The 14776-nt window shown below is 43.9% G+C and overlaps 1 non-coding gene across 1 annotated transcript; it reads left to right on the top strand.

Moving 5' to 3' along the window:
• The first annotated feature begins 5682 nt into the window (after positions 1-5682).
• Positions 5683-5754, top strand: TRNAC-GCA (transfer RNA cysteine (anticodon GCA)). The gene has a single exon. It is a non-coding gene; the product is annotated as a tRNA-Cys (tRNA).
• Positions 5755-14776: the final 9022 nt, after the last annotated feature.

The raw sequence follows: 14776 nt of genomic DNA, 5'->3' as shown, positions 1-14776 counted from the left end.
GCGTCAGTATGGAGATCGAATAGCTGGAATAATATGATGAACCAGTGTGTTACGTACCAGCAGTATCAGAAAATGTATGAACCAGAGGAATGGCATGCTAAAGAAGAAAATTTTTTAACTCCTCATCTATTTCCAGCCAATATTCAGTCAGACTGTTATACTCGGTGAAATGAAATGGCGCATGGCTTTTAGTGCCGGGAGTGTCGGAGGACATGTGGGCCCGTAGGCGACCTGCACGTCGTGATGAGGATGAAATTATGATGTAGACGACACATACGCCCAGCCCCCGTATCAACGAAATTAACCAATGATGGTTATAATTCCCGACTCAGCCAGGAATCGAACCCGGGACCCTTATGACGAAAGGCCAGCACGCTAACCATTTAGCCATGGAGCCAGACGTTATACTCGGTACACAGCAGTAATCCCATCTATCGGGGTTGAGTGGCAGCAGAAGAGAGAAATAACATCAGCGCACACAATGGTCAATGTAACGTTATTTTGGTCAATGTTATGTGCTTTCGATATTGTAGGTCTTCACATTTAGTTTTCTTCCGACTCTGAAATACCACTCTTTTCATAATCGGTACGATAAAGCTGAATAAAACGTAAATGATCGGAAATTAGTTCTCTATAACTTTTGTTATGTCGTACTTTTCGATAAGAACAATAACATAGGTACATAATTTTTTGGCGCCTTCCCTTAAACTACAATTTCATCCAGGGTAAATAAAATTGTATATAGCGTAGACTGTAGTTTCTTATTCCCCGACTCTATATACCTATTTTTATTAAATTATGTTAACCCATTTTCTCGAGGCTCGGCGTCGATATGGTCTTAGCAACAAAAATACAAATTCATGAATACATGTGTTATCATCGCCGGTACGGTAAAGATGTATAAGACATGAACGATCGCAAATTTAATTGTATATAACTTAATTATGTAGCATTTATAGATAGGAGCAATAATAATATAAATATTTGAGAATTAAATTTTAGGCCTTCCCCTAATCTACCATTTCACTCAGCGTGAATAAAATGATGTATAGCTTAGATTGTAGTGGCTCATCCTCCGACTTTACATACCGATTTTCATTAAATTCTCTTCAGCCGTTTTCTCGTGATGCCTGTACATACATACAGACAGACAGACAGAAATTACGGAAAAGTAAAAAGTTACTGTGGACATGGCTGATACAGAAATGCCACTCTTTTCAAATTCTAAGCAATGTACAGACAAAACTCTTATTTTATATACATAGATGTTTCAGATATGTATCCGTTTTAGGTCAACTCAATACCATATCAGTGGTTTCCAGCTTTCGTGTCTGTTTGTTTGTGTGTTTGTTTGTTTATCTGTTCCACCATCACGGCAAGACGGCAGGATAGATACCGACCAAACTTCATACTTAGGGTATACTTATCCAGGAGCTGGTTTTGTAATGCATATGATTAAAAAATCACGGAACAGACAGGGGTTTTATAGGTAAATCAACGAGTTATTTGATATTTTCTCATACACTATTGAGTTTCTGTAAAATCTGTAGACTACATGTGATACGTCCCTTCATTTTAAATATTTTTTGTTATCTCCATAATATCGTTTACTCTTCATATGATGGAGAAAATCACTATTTTCTACGGGTGTCGTGCTGTGTCGCAGACCGACATCGAACCTATCGGTTACGATGGCAACGTCTCTGGCTGCTTGCCAGCAGGGAAGTACCGTAATGCCCTTTTCGTCATAATTCCTATAAATTCCTGCTTGTTCGTTGGGTAGAAGGTGAGAGAGACGTCAAGCTGCCATTCTGCGGGATATTTGTGGAATACCGTTGGAGGTTACAATCGTCTTCGAATAGCACTAAGGGTGGCTGTGAATATTTCAAGAGTTCCGTAGAGTGTAGCCCATTGGCACAAAGAGTGGCCATATGCGAGTCGAAATTTATGATTCTAGCTACCACGTATGTATGCGAAAAATAAATCAGTGTGTGATAACTGTACCCAAACTTCACCCCATTCGTAGTTTCTAGCTCAACCGAACGTATAAATGGAGGAAATACGAGAAAACGTCATAAAACCAGCCATGTAGACCACTAAAAAAGAATCTGATCATCAAATCTCACCTACGCACACCTTACATTGGAAAGAAGATATGGGGACCGCTCCGTGGTCTTTCTCGGATAACGCTAAGAGATATACAATTTAATAAAATCTTGCTCTCTGCGTTTACAGCAATTTACGTAGACATCGGTATACAATGTAGAAAACCGTAGTGAAGCACGGATACATTTGCCAGTTGACATATATTTGCCACAAGCACTTTCAAATAGTTATTATCTCGTATATATGTGACTAATTTTCTATACAAGGTACTTTTCAAATTGACATAAAAGTTCAGTACCAACTTAACTGACCTGTAATATAGTTCTACATATCATAAAATAACATAGAATAGCATGAAAGCAGCACAGTATTTGTCATGATAATACTTGATAGGAAAAAATACAAACGGAAAAGAAATGCAAATACTCATAGTCAAAAGAACTTACAAAGAGTCTTGTATTTTTCATTTTGTTGAAGCTGACGCTGTCTGATTCTTGTGTCATCAACCATCCATGTTTCATTCTTGTACATAAGGTGTTGGGTCCCAAAGAACTCGTGGCTTGAATAAGTTGATGAGCATCAAACAAGGCATATTTTCAATCACATGGCAGTACATGGATAGTGTCATGATGACATTCGAAGTCCTAAATCCCCTATTACAGTCAGCGCTAGTTACTGGCAATGTTGAAATGGCGAGTCTCACTTTATTAAAACTATCTTTCACACATTTACCATTACTGTTTATGAAATCACTGAAGTCTTCATGAACCATATCGAATGGCATGCAGAACCTTTCACATAGCTGTGCAAATTTGTTCTCTCCTTCAAGCCATGGAATATCTAGATCTACTGGCCGTGCAGAATGTTCAGTTACTTTATCTGTTCAATCAGCGCTTTGAATTCCGATGTGTTGGCAGCATCACTTTGGGAACTGCAATAGTGCTAAATTAAAAACAAACTCATGTGGACAAATAAAAGGGCAGCGACCCTTTATACATAAAACGCTCCTTAGAACTGTGATTCTTATCATCTAATGCTATTAGGAGATGTCCATACAGAGCTTTGTAACTCTTTACGGACTCGGCGAGTTGGCCGTGCGGTTAGGGAAGCGCAGCTGTGAGCTTACATCCGGGAGAAAGCGCGTTCGAACCCCACTGTCGGCAAACCTGAAGATGGCTTTCCGGGTTTTCCAATTTTCGCACCAGGCAAATGCTGGGACTGTACCTTAATTAAGTCCACGGCCGCTTCCTTCCCACTCTTGGGTATATCCTATCCCACCGTCACCATAAGACCTAACTGTGTTGGTGCGACGTAAAGCAAATTGTAAAAAAAAAAAAAAAAAAAAAAAAAAAACTCTGCGTTTGCCTCAGAAGCTCTATGGCATACAGCTACCCAGCGCACAAACAGAATTCTTCCTACTTTGCCCAGTTTGCAGTCCTATGTCGTTTACCTTCATGTGATACTGATTTTTTGGGCATCTGTGGTACAATGAATAGACTTCGTTCATAATGTGTTTACCCTCCAGGGTCGGTTCTTCCCTCGGACTCACCTCTACCGCCTCAAGGGCAGTGTCATGGAGCTTCAGACTCTGGGTCGGGGGATACAACTGGGGAGAATAACCAGTACCTCGCCCAGGCGGCCTCACCTGCTATGCTGAACAGGGGCCATGTGGGGGATGAGAAGTTTAGAAAGGATAGACAAGGAAGAGGGAAGGAAGCGGCCGTGGCCTTAAGTTAGGTACCATCCCGGCATTCGCCTGGAGGAGAAGTGGGAAACCACGAAAAACCACTTCCAGGATGGCTGAGGAGGGAATCGAACCCCCCTTTACTCAGTTGACCTCCCGAGGCTGAGTAGGTCCCGTTCCAGCCCTCGTACCACTTTTTTAAATTTCGTGGCAGAGCCGCGAATCGAACGCGGGCCTCTGGGGGTGGCAGTTAATCACACTAACCACCACACCACAGAGGTGGACATGAAAAGACCTTATCCAAGAAAATCTAAAATTCATTTACTCCAGACACGGAGTTTACGGTTTAACCCACGCTCTGTTCTATGACTTGGTAATAGGATTCGTCAGACTCAGTTATTTTAACGCACCGTACTCGTCATAGAACTCGCAGCATCTTTATATACACACCAATCAAATTGTTTGCTAAAAATTCTTGTGAGAGACCACTAGAATATAATCAATTTAATAAAGGTAATCACTATACCCTCAGAAGAATCAGACTCAGGAATTTCAAGAAAAATAGCGTTTCATCACCACGTCACTAGTGAAATATGCACAGATTATGCTACTAAAAGTTGTCGATTCACCTATAATAACCGACAATTTAGAATCAGCTTCAACTATTTCTTCGCATAATATTCATCATCATCATCATCTGTTTACCCTCCAGGTTCGGTTTTTCCTTCGGACTCAGCGAGGGATCCCACCTCTACCGACTCAAGGGCAGTGTCCTGGAGTTTCAGACTCTTGGTCGGGGAATACAACTGGGGAGAATGACCAGTACCTCGCCCAGGCGGCCTCACCTGCTATGCTGAATAGGAATCTTTTAGGGGGATGGGAAGATTGGAAGGGATAGGCAACGAAGAGGGAAGGAAGCGGCCGTAACCTTAGGTTAGGTACCATCTCGGCATTTGTCTGGGAGAGAACTTCGGGAAACCACTTCGAAGATCGCTGAGTTGGGAATCGAACCCCCCTCTACTCAGTTGACCTCCGAGGCTGAGTGGGCCCCGTTCCTGTCCTCGTGGCATACCCGGGAATCGAACTCAGCCCTCCGGGGGTGACAGGTAATCACAGTAACCACTGCACCATAGAGGAGAACCTGCATTTATTTAACTTGACAATAATATATAGCTCCCACCCCCGGAGGCCAGGGTTCGATTCCCGGCTCTGCCACGAAATTTGAAAAGTGGTACGAGGGCTGGAACGGGGTACACTCAGCCTCGGGAGGTCAACTGAGTAGAGGTAGGTTCGATTCCCACCTCAGCCATCCTGGAAGTGGTTTTCCGTGGTTTCCCACTTCTCCTCCAGGCAAATGCCGGGATGGTACCTAACTTAAGGCCACGGCCTCTTCCTTCCCTCTTCCTTGCCTATCCCATCCAATCTTCCCATCCCTCCACAAGGCCCCTGTTCAGCATAGCAGGTGAGGCCGCCTGGGCGAGGTACTGGTCATTCTCCCCAGTTGTATCCCCCGACCAAGAGTCTGAAGCTCCAGGACACTGCCCTTGAGTCGGTAGAGGTGGGATCCCTCGCTAAGTCCGAGGGAAAAGCCAACCCTGGACAATAAACAGATTAAGAAGAAGAAGAAGACAATAATATATTACATTTAATTGTATTGTCATGCGAGGGGGCTCGAATTTGTATTTTCGCTGGCGAGCCCGTATCACATTAGTTATACCCCTGGAGGGAAGTGCCTTGAACAAGCACATTGAATGAGACTTGTGCGAGATCACATGGCAGGAGATGTCAGGGTGCACTGCTCTGAGACCAGATGAGGCAAGAGCGCTGTCAACTAAATGGAGCCAGTCATTCAACCTTGATAAGTTGTATGTAGACGCAAGAAACGTGTAGAGGGGGGTATAGCTCAGTGGTAGAGCATTCGACTGCAGATCGAGAGGTCCCCGGTTCAAACCCGGGTGCCCCCTTCTCAATTTTTCTTCATTGTTAAAGTTCCATCATCACGTCTATATATAAATATTGCGAATGCGAAGGCTTATCTTCTTTTCATCACTGAGATTTGATGAATATTTGAAATAAGCTAATAAATTTAAAATAAAACGTAATTGCACATAATTCTCCTTATCCTTTTCCACTTGACGGACTTGGAACTAATGGTCAAATACATCTTGTACTTCCGGATGTCAAGACCGACCACCTGTGGAGCGTTGCTGATAGAACATCCACTATTGTGTCCTGAGTTAAAATTTCGTAATGTACTGTAAGTGTTTGAAATGTCCGCCCCTGTGTTAGCCGCCACCTCCGATTCCCGACTCTGCCACGAAATTTGAAAAGTGGTACGAGGGCTGGAACGGAGTCCACTCCGCCTCGGGAGGTCAACTGAGTAGTGGTTTTCGAAGTGGTTTCCCGTGGTTTCCCACTTCTCCTCAAGGCAAATGCCGGTATGGTACTCAACTTACGGCCACGGCCGCTTGCTTCCACCTTCCTTGTATATACCTTCCAATATTCCTTCCCCCCACAAACTCCCTGTTCAGCATAGCAGATGAGGCGCCTGTGTGAGGTACTAGTCCTGACCCCCAGTTGTATCCCCAAACTTTAGTCTCACGCTCCAGGACCCTACCCTTCAGGCGGGAGCCGAGGGAAAAAACAACCCTGGAGGGTAAACGGATTAAGAAAGGAGAAGAAGAGTTCGCCACCCCCCACTTTACGTAGAAGAGGCGGTAAAGAAAATCAAAGAGCAATTTGGAGTCACAATCCAAGGAGAAGAAATCAAAACCCTGAGATTTGCCGATACTATTGTTATTTTATCTGAGTCCACAGAACATGTGGAGAAATTGCTGAGTGGTATGGACAGGCTTGGACGGTCCCGTGGTGTAGGGGTAGCGTGCCTGCCTCTTGCACGGAGGCCCCGGGGTCGATTCCCGGCCAGGTCAGGGATTTTTACCTGGACCTGAGGGTTGGTTCGAGGTCCACTCAGCCTACGTGATTAAAATTGAGGAGCTATCTGACGGTGAGATAGCGGCCCCGGTCTAGAAAGCCAATAATAACGGCCGAGAGGATTCGTCGTGCTGACCACACGACACCTCGTCATCTGCAGGCCTTCGGGTTGAGCAGCGGTCGCTTGGTAGGCCAAGGTCCTTCAAGGGCTGTAGTGCCATGGGGTATGGACAGGTTTGAAGGAGTACAAGATGAAAATAAGTAAGTCCCAAACAAAATTGATGGAGAGGAGTCGAACGAAGTCAAGTGATGAAGAAAATATTATATTAGGAAATTAAATCTTAAGCGAAGTAGATGAATGTTGTTATTTGAGTAGTAAAATATCTAGCGATGGCAGAAGTAAGGAGAACATAAAATGCAGACTAGCACAAGCAAGGAAGGCCTTTCTTAAGGAAAGAAGTTTGCTCACTTCCAATATTGCTATAGGAAGTAGAAAGGTGTTTTTGAAGACTTTCGTGTGGAGCGTGGCATTGAATGAAAGTGAAACATGGAAGATAACTAGCTAAGATAAAGGAGAATAGAAGATTTTGAAATGTGCGGTTACAGAAGAATGCTGAAGGAGAGGTGGATAGATCGTATCACGTATGAAGAGCTATTGAATCGAATTGGTGAGAGGAGATCGATTTGGTTCAATTTGACGACAAGAATAGACAGAATGTTACGACACACCTTAAGACACCCAGTACTTGTTCAGTTGGTTTTTGAGGGAAATGTAAGCGGTAAGAACGGTAGCGGTAGACCAAGGTATGAATATAACAGGCAGCTGAGCTGATATAGGATTTAGTAGTTCAGAAGAAATTGATAGATTACCACAGGATAGAGAGGCATGGAGAGCTTCATCAAACATGTCTGCGTACTGTTGACTCAAACAACAGCAACAACTAGGGTAAAAATAATGTTGTTGACTTTACGTCACACAAACTACTTTTACGGTTTACGGAGAGTGGTGGTGGTGGTGGTGGTGGTGGTGGTGGTGGTGGTGGTGGTGGTGGTGGTGATTATTGTTTTAAGAGGAAGTACAACTAGGCAACCATCCTCTATATAACACTAATCAGGGAGAAAAAGGGCAAGGGGGCCGACACTTCGAAAAATGAAGGTATCGGCCAAAGGAAGACAAGGACGACGAAGGGCATGAAAATGAAAGACTCCCTAGGCCTCCATACGTAATACCGTCGGAGTCTGAAAACAACAAGGGTTGACAAAGAGAGGTCGGATAGGATAGATGAGAGTGAGGAGTCTGGCACAAGTAAGTGGAAGAAATGCCATGACTCAGCTGAGGGCCCTGTCGTCAACCACGCGCCAAAGTTCAAAGCCCCTGAAGCTGGTTTTCGGAGACACGGAGATGCTGGAATTTTGTCCCGCAGGAGCACTTTAACGTGCTCGCAAATCTACCGACGTCTTTTAGCACCTGCAAATACCGAAGGAATAAGCCAGGATCGAACCTGCAGGCCAGTGCTCTAACGCCTGAGCTACTCAGCCCGGAGCATTCTAGTACCGTACGTAAGTTACAAGCAACCGACCTTTCAGCGGCATGTTAAGAATCCCTGACGAGAACATAACTCTGCCATCGCGGCATTTTCGTAGATCATTGACAGTTATAAATATCGATTCCCTGCGGTGTCGGGGATTTTACTCGTTTCTGATTAATTCTGCTGGCTCGGGGACTGGGTCCTTGTGTATGTCCCAACACTCTTCTCTTCATATTTAGACAACACGCCACACTACAAACCACCACAGAAACACACATCCCTCGACATAGGGTTAGCAACTGGAAGGGCATCCGGTCGTGAAACAGGGCCGTATCCACATATCCGAGACAGTTCACACCCGCGACACTACAGGTGCCGGAAATACTGGTAGAAGAATAAGAAGATTGTAAAGTACGTGTTATTATTATTATTATTATTATTATTATTATTATTATGAGTATTATTATTATGATTATGATTATTATTATTATTATTATTATTATTATTATTATTATTATTATTATTATTATTATTATTATTATTATTACTTTCTTTTCTTCCTTTCTTAATCTGTTTACATTCCAGGGTCTACTTTTCCCCTATCGGGCGAGTTGGCCGTGGTTTTCCGTGGTTTCCCATTTTCACACCAGCCAAATGCAGGGGCTATACCTTGATTAAAGCCACGGTCGCTTCCTTCCCATTCCTAGGCCTTTCCTGTCCCATTGTCGCCATAAGACTTATCCGTGTCAGTGCGACGTAAAACAAATAGAAAAAAAAAAACTACTTTTCCTTCGGACTCAGCGAGGGATCCCACCTCTACCGCCTCCACGGCACTGTCTTGGAGTTTCAGACTCTAGATGGGGAATACAACTGGGGAGAATGACTAGTACCTCGCCCAGGTGGCTTCATCTGCTATGCTGAAGACGGGCCTTGTGCGGGATGTGAAGATTGGAAGGGGTAGACAAGGAAGAGGGAAAGAAGCGGTCGTGGAGAAGAAGTGAGAAACCACGGAAAACCGTTGAAGGATGGCTGAAGTGGGAATTGAATCATCTCTACTGAGTTGACCTCTAGAGGCTGAGTGGATCCCGTTCCAGCACTCATGCGACTTTTCAAATTTCGTGGCAGAGCCAGGAATCGAACCCGGGCCTTCGGGGGTAGGAGTTAATCTCGCTAACTACTACACCACAAAAGCGGGAAATATTATATTTATTATTATTATGTAATGCATTAATTTAAATGGGAGAGAAGTCAAGCATTCGGTAGTACTTAGGACAAATAGCGGAATAAGAAATTGACCGCTGGTGTCTGCGGTCTTTATATGACATAAAACGATTCTGTAGTAATTTTCAGAATGGCGAGATAAAATGTAAATTGTATTAATAGGTCCAAAAATGTTTTCACTGCCGTAGATCAAAAATCACAAGAATAGAACCAGCTTTTGGGCGGTTAGACCGTGTGCGTTTGCAGAGTTTCGCCGAGACGTGCCATTTGGGCTCATCAGTTCGATTGGCTCCCCCTTCCATGACTCTGCTTTGCAGTGGTAGATCAGGCAGATGAGCCCAAATGGCACGTCTCGGCGAAACTCTACAAACGCACACGGCATAACCAACCAAAAGCTTGTTCTATTTCTGTGATTTATCGTATCAATAGGTATTTGATTTCATTGGACAGCCTCGAGACCTTTGGTTTAGAGGGCTCTATGTTCAATTTTCGGCCAGGTCATGCACTAAAACTGCACCTGATTAATTTATCTTACTGGGAAACAGTGTGTTTGTGTCTGTCCCAACACACTCCTCTGTATACTGTTCACAACACTACCAACCACCCTCGAATCACCCAAAACGCCCTTCGGATGGTGTTGACGTCGGGCAGAGCATCTGGTCGTAAATACACATATGAGACATGGCTCGCAATCACAACCCAAGGAGGATGTGGGGAAGTGGTAGAAGAACATGTAGATTCGTTTTTACCGCTTAATGCTCACATCTTTGCATGTCCTTTCTGCTTGTCTTTATACAGAGTCTATCCGTGATTATGTTACAAACATTCGGGGATGTTGGAGGACAGAAAATGGATCACTTTGAGATCAGGAACCATATTTCAGAAACGATCGAGTCAAAAGTTAAGCAAAATTCTACTCATTTAAGTCCGTTTACCTGCACAAATTTTACAAATTGCTCCATTTACAAGAAATGTTCGGAATGGCGCCCCCCTGATTCATTGAAGGCACGGAATCGTTGCACAATGTTCTGTCATACCAGTTCGAATACCCCCTGTGTTGTTTGAACAGCGTCACAGGCAGCTAGAATTCTTGCCAAGAGATCCTCTTCAGTCTTGACAGGTGTCTCATATGCAAGGCTTTTCACATGGCCACACAAGAAGAAACCAAGTGGGGGTGAGATCAGGTGACCGAGTGGGCCACGTAACAGGACCTCCTATTCCTATCCACTTGCAGGGTATGTCTGCCCAGGTGTTCAGTCCAAAGTGAGGTAGGGCTCCATCATGTTGGACGAAGGACAAGTGGGATGAGTTCCAGGAACGTGGGTAGTACATCTCTGTGCAACACTGTGTACACTGCTGCTGTCAAGAATGCGCGGACGTTAAAAAAACTTGGACTATTAACGACTTTTGACTCGAACGTCTCCGGTCCACTGTTCCTTATCTCAAATTGATCCAATTGCCGTCCTCCCTCATCCCTGAAAGTTTGTAACAATATCCCGTAAACACCCTGTATTTAGAGTTTTTGTCGACAGTGTATTTGAGCACCTTTCACGTGCCCAGCAGTGGTTATCAGCTATTTACATAACAGGCACGGAAAGTGATCTTTTACTTTACGAGTGAGAATTTTGAAATGAGTGAAAAACTTATTACTTTAGTAACTGTTGCATACAATATTTTATTTCATACTGTGGTGAATTTACTCATTGTACATTGCATATTTAAATGAAAATCCACTGCCTGTTTCCAGTCATTCGACGGGGTCAGGAATGGAATGAATGAAGCCCCCATCTAGCGGCTAAGATTAGGAATTGTGCCGACTGCCGAAGCCTGTCGCACTCGTCTGGTGCAATGATTAATGACTGACAGATGAAGTGAAATGATATTGGAGAGTGTTGCTGGAATTAAAGATGACAGGGAATACCGGAGTACCCGGAGAAAAGCCTGTGTCTCCTTCACTTTGCCCAGCACAAATCTCCCATGGAGTGACCGGGATTTGAAGCACGGAATCCAGCAGTGGGAAGCCGGCGCGCTGCCGCCTGAGCCACGGAGGTTTTTGTACATTGTATGTTTAATTATAAATTATTTCGACAAGTAATCACTCAAATCATCCATGTTTGACTCATGCATTTACGTTTTCTTGTTTTGTTGTTCGTTGCTTGTTGTAAAATATATAAGAGATGTGTACTTGGAGTTTTGTGGTAATAAAACATAACAGTTAATGTTATTTGAAGCAATGGACAGTCCACTAAGCTACCAGAGTCGTAAACATGGTTCTCCACTCCTAGATTAATGAAGGTAATACGAAATTTAATATATGCTATATTTATTTGTAGGAAATGGATTAAGTTACACCATTGTCAACATGCTGATGGCGGTAGATTGCTTGAGCTGGGAATCCAGAGACGCCAATTTTGCTTTTACTGTCTACAGAACCACAGTGCTGCAATAAGGCGGGGGAAACCTTTAACAAGTTGTTAGGTGCTCTTTGATTCATAATCTCTCTCACTGTCCGTGTTTATATCAGTGTGAAGCGGAGTTCAACCAGTTGGAGACGATTTATAATGAAGAAAAAAAAACAGCGTGGAAAATAATGACAGCACTGTAAAGTGTCATTTTCCGTACTACCTTTACGCCATTAATGTCATAGTATGAATTGCATATTAATTAACCAACTAATAGAGAGAAAACTATGATAAAAAGCAGTCGAAACGCACTTTTCTGAAGAAAATTACATTCCTCGAAATCATAGTATCACAATATACTGTGGAACGGAGAGAAAATAAAATTGAACACAGAAAAGATCTCGGGGGATATACATTCAGTCACGTTCCGTTAAGGTGTTAATTTTTTTTGGCACGAAAGTATGCTGCGCCTGTCCGACTCGTTGGCTGAATGGTCAGCGTACTGGCCTTCGGTTCAGAGGGTCCCGGGTTCGATTCCCGGCCGGGTCGGGGATTTTAATCGCTTCTGATTAATTCTTCTGGCTCGGGGACTAGGTGTATATGTCCGTCCCAACACTCTCCTCATCATATTCAGACAACATACTACACTACCAACCACCACAGAAACACGCAATAGTGCTTACATCCCTCCATAGAGGGTTGGCGTCAGGAAGGGCATCCGGCCGTAAAACAGGGCCAAATCCACACGTGCGACGCAGCTCGCACCCGCGACCCCACAGGCGTGGGAACAGCGGCAGGAAAAGAAGAAGAAAGTATGGTGCGCCTCTACCTTAGGGTCACTCCGCACAGTTTGGGTATCACTCAATAACGAAGACCGGGTGAGTTGGCCGTGCGCGTAGAGGCGCGCGGCTGTGAGCTGCATCCGGGAGATAGTAGGTTCGAATCCCACTATCGGCAGCCCTGCAGATGGTTTTCCGTGGTTTCCCATTTTCACACCAGGCAAATGCTGGGGCTGTACCTTAATTAAGGTCACGGCCGCTTCCTTCCAACTCCTAGGCCTTTCCTATCCCATCGTCGCCATAAGACCTATATGTGTCGGTGCGACGTAAAGCCCCTAGCAAAAAAAAATCAATAACGAAGATACGCTTCTTGCAAAAGTATGCTGAAGCACACAAAATTTAACCGTCTCACATCTTTCAAAACCTTATTGTTTGAAATATGGTGAGCTTATCGTGCAAGTGGCAAGATTCCATGTATCATCTCTTCGGCCACCAACTGTCCCTGCCTTTCGAGAAGGTATACAATGGAATATGTCTTTGCCGGTCAATTCTTGCGCTGTTGAGTGTAAAGAAACTAAGCTGTTTACGGCGGATACGGCCACTAGTCAGTTAATAAGAACAATACCAGATTTTGTTTTTAGTTCTATACTTTCTGTCGCATCGGCGATGTGCTTTCCCGTAGTTCAAAAATTAAAAAACTTTACACCTCGTTTATTTTGTTATTGCCTTGTTATCGCATTTTTTCCTGATTATAAGTGCTACTTCAACTTTACAACTCGCTTCCTGTGTCAATGTGCCGTTAGAAGATTATTATTTGTCCCTCGCCTATTTTATCGGCTTCCTAAAAAAAGTGGCCTGAAGTAGAACACTTCAAATACGAGCCATATTCTTGTTTTGTTTTAAGGTTCACTGATTTTAATTCATTCCGACGTGAGGGAATTTCAGAACTCAAGAATTTGGGTTACCCTTCTTAGCTTCCCAATATGCAGCACTAGTTTGGTTATCTTCAAATAAGTTGAATGAAACTTCAAAGAGTATGTCTGGACGTTTCCAATTAGCATCACCTCAGAAGATCATCCCTCTAATTGAAATGTTACAGGCGAAGAGATGTAAGAACTACACTTGAGAATAAACAGATGTCCAACATCATTTGTTTGACCATCAACGTACTCGACAAAGATTTAAACCTCAAAGCAGTCTTTTGAATGTCCGCCTCTGTGGTGTAGTGGTTAGTGTGATTAGCTGTCACCCCCAGAGGCCCGGGTTCGATTCCCGGCTCTGCCACGAAATTGGAAAAGTGGTACGAGGGCTGGAACAGGGTCCACTTAGCCTCGGGAGGTCAACTGATTAGAGGAGGGTTCGATTCGCACTTCACCCATCCTGGAAGTGGTTTTCCGTGGTTTCCCACATCTCCTCAAGGCAAATAGCGGGATGGTACCTAACTTAAGGCTACGGCCGCTTCCTTCCCTCTTCCTTGTCCATCCGTTTCAAACTTCCCATCCCCCAACAAGGCCCCTGTTCAACATAGCAGGTGAGGCCGCCTGCGCGAGGTACTGGTCATCCCACCCAATTGTATCCCCAGACCCAGAGTCTGAAGCACCAGGACACTGCTCTTGAGGCGGTAGAGGTGGGATCCCTTGCTGAGTCCGAGGGAAAAACCAACCCTGGAGGGAAAACAGTCTTCTGAGAGGAGTAGCTGTTTTTCGGTCACGCAGCCTCAACTCAAGAAAAACCGGGCATAGGGCGAGGTCAGCGAGCATTGAGGAAATTTATTGGAGTGCGATGTTGGTTTGTGTATTACGTCTGGTGTGAAAATGGGAAACCACGGAAAAACATATTCAGGGCTGCCGACAGTGGGGTTCCAACCCACTATCTCCCGAATACTGGGTACTAGCCGCACTTAAGCGACTGCAGGTATCGAGCTCGGTATTATTATTATTATTATTATTATTATTATTATTATTATTATTATTATTATTATTATTATTATTATTATTATTATTATTATTATTATTATTATTATTATTATTATTATTATTATTTATCTGGTTACCTTCCAGGGTCGGTTTTTCCTTCGGACTCAGAGGGGGATCCCACCCCTACTGCCTCAAGGGCAGTGCC

The sequence above is a fragment of the Anabrus simplex genome, chromosome 1 (genome assembly GCF_040414725.1).
Source record: "Anabrus simplex isolate iqAnaSimp1 chromosome 1, ASM4041472v1, whole genome shotgun sequence".
NCBI lineage: Eukaryota > Metazoa > Arthropoda > Insecta > Orthoptera > Tettigoniidae > Anabrus > Anabrus simplex.
The sequence above is the reverse complement of the archived record's forward strand: the minus strand, read 5'-3'. Positions and strand labels throughout refer to the sequence as shown.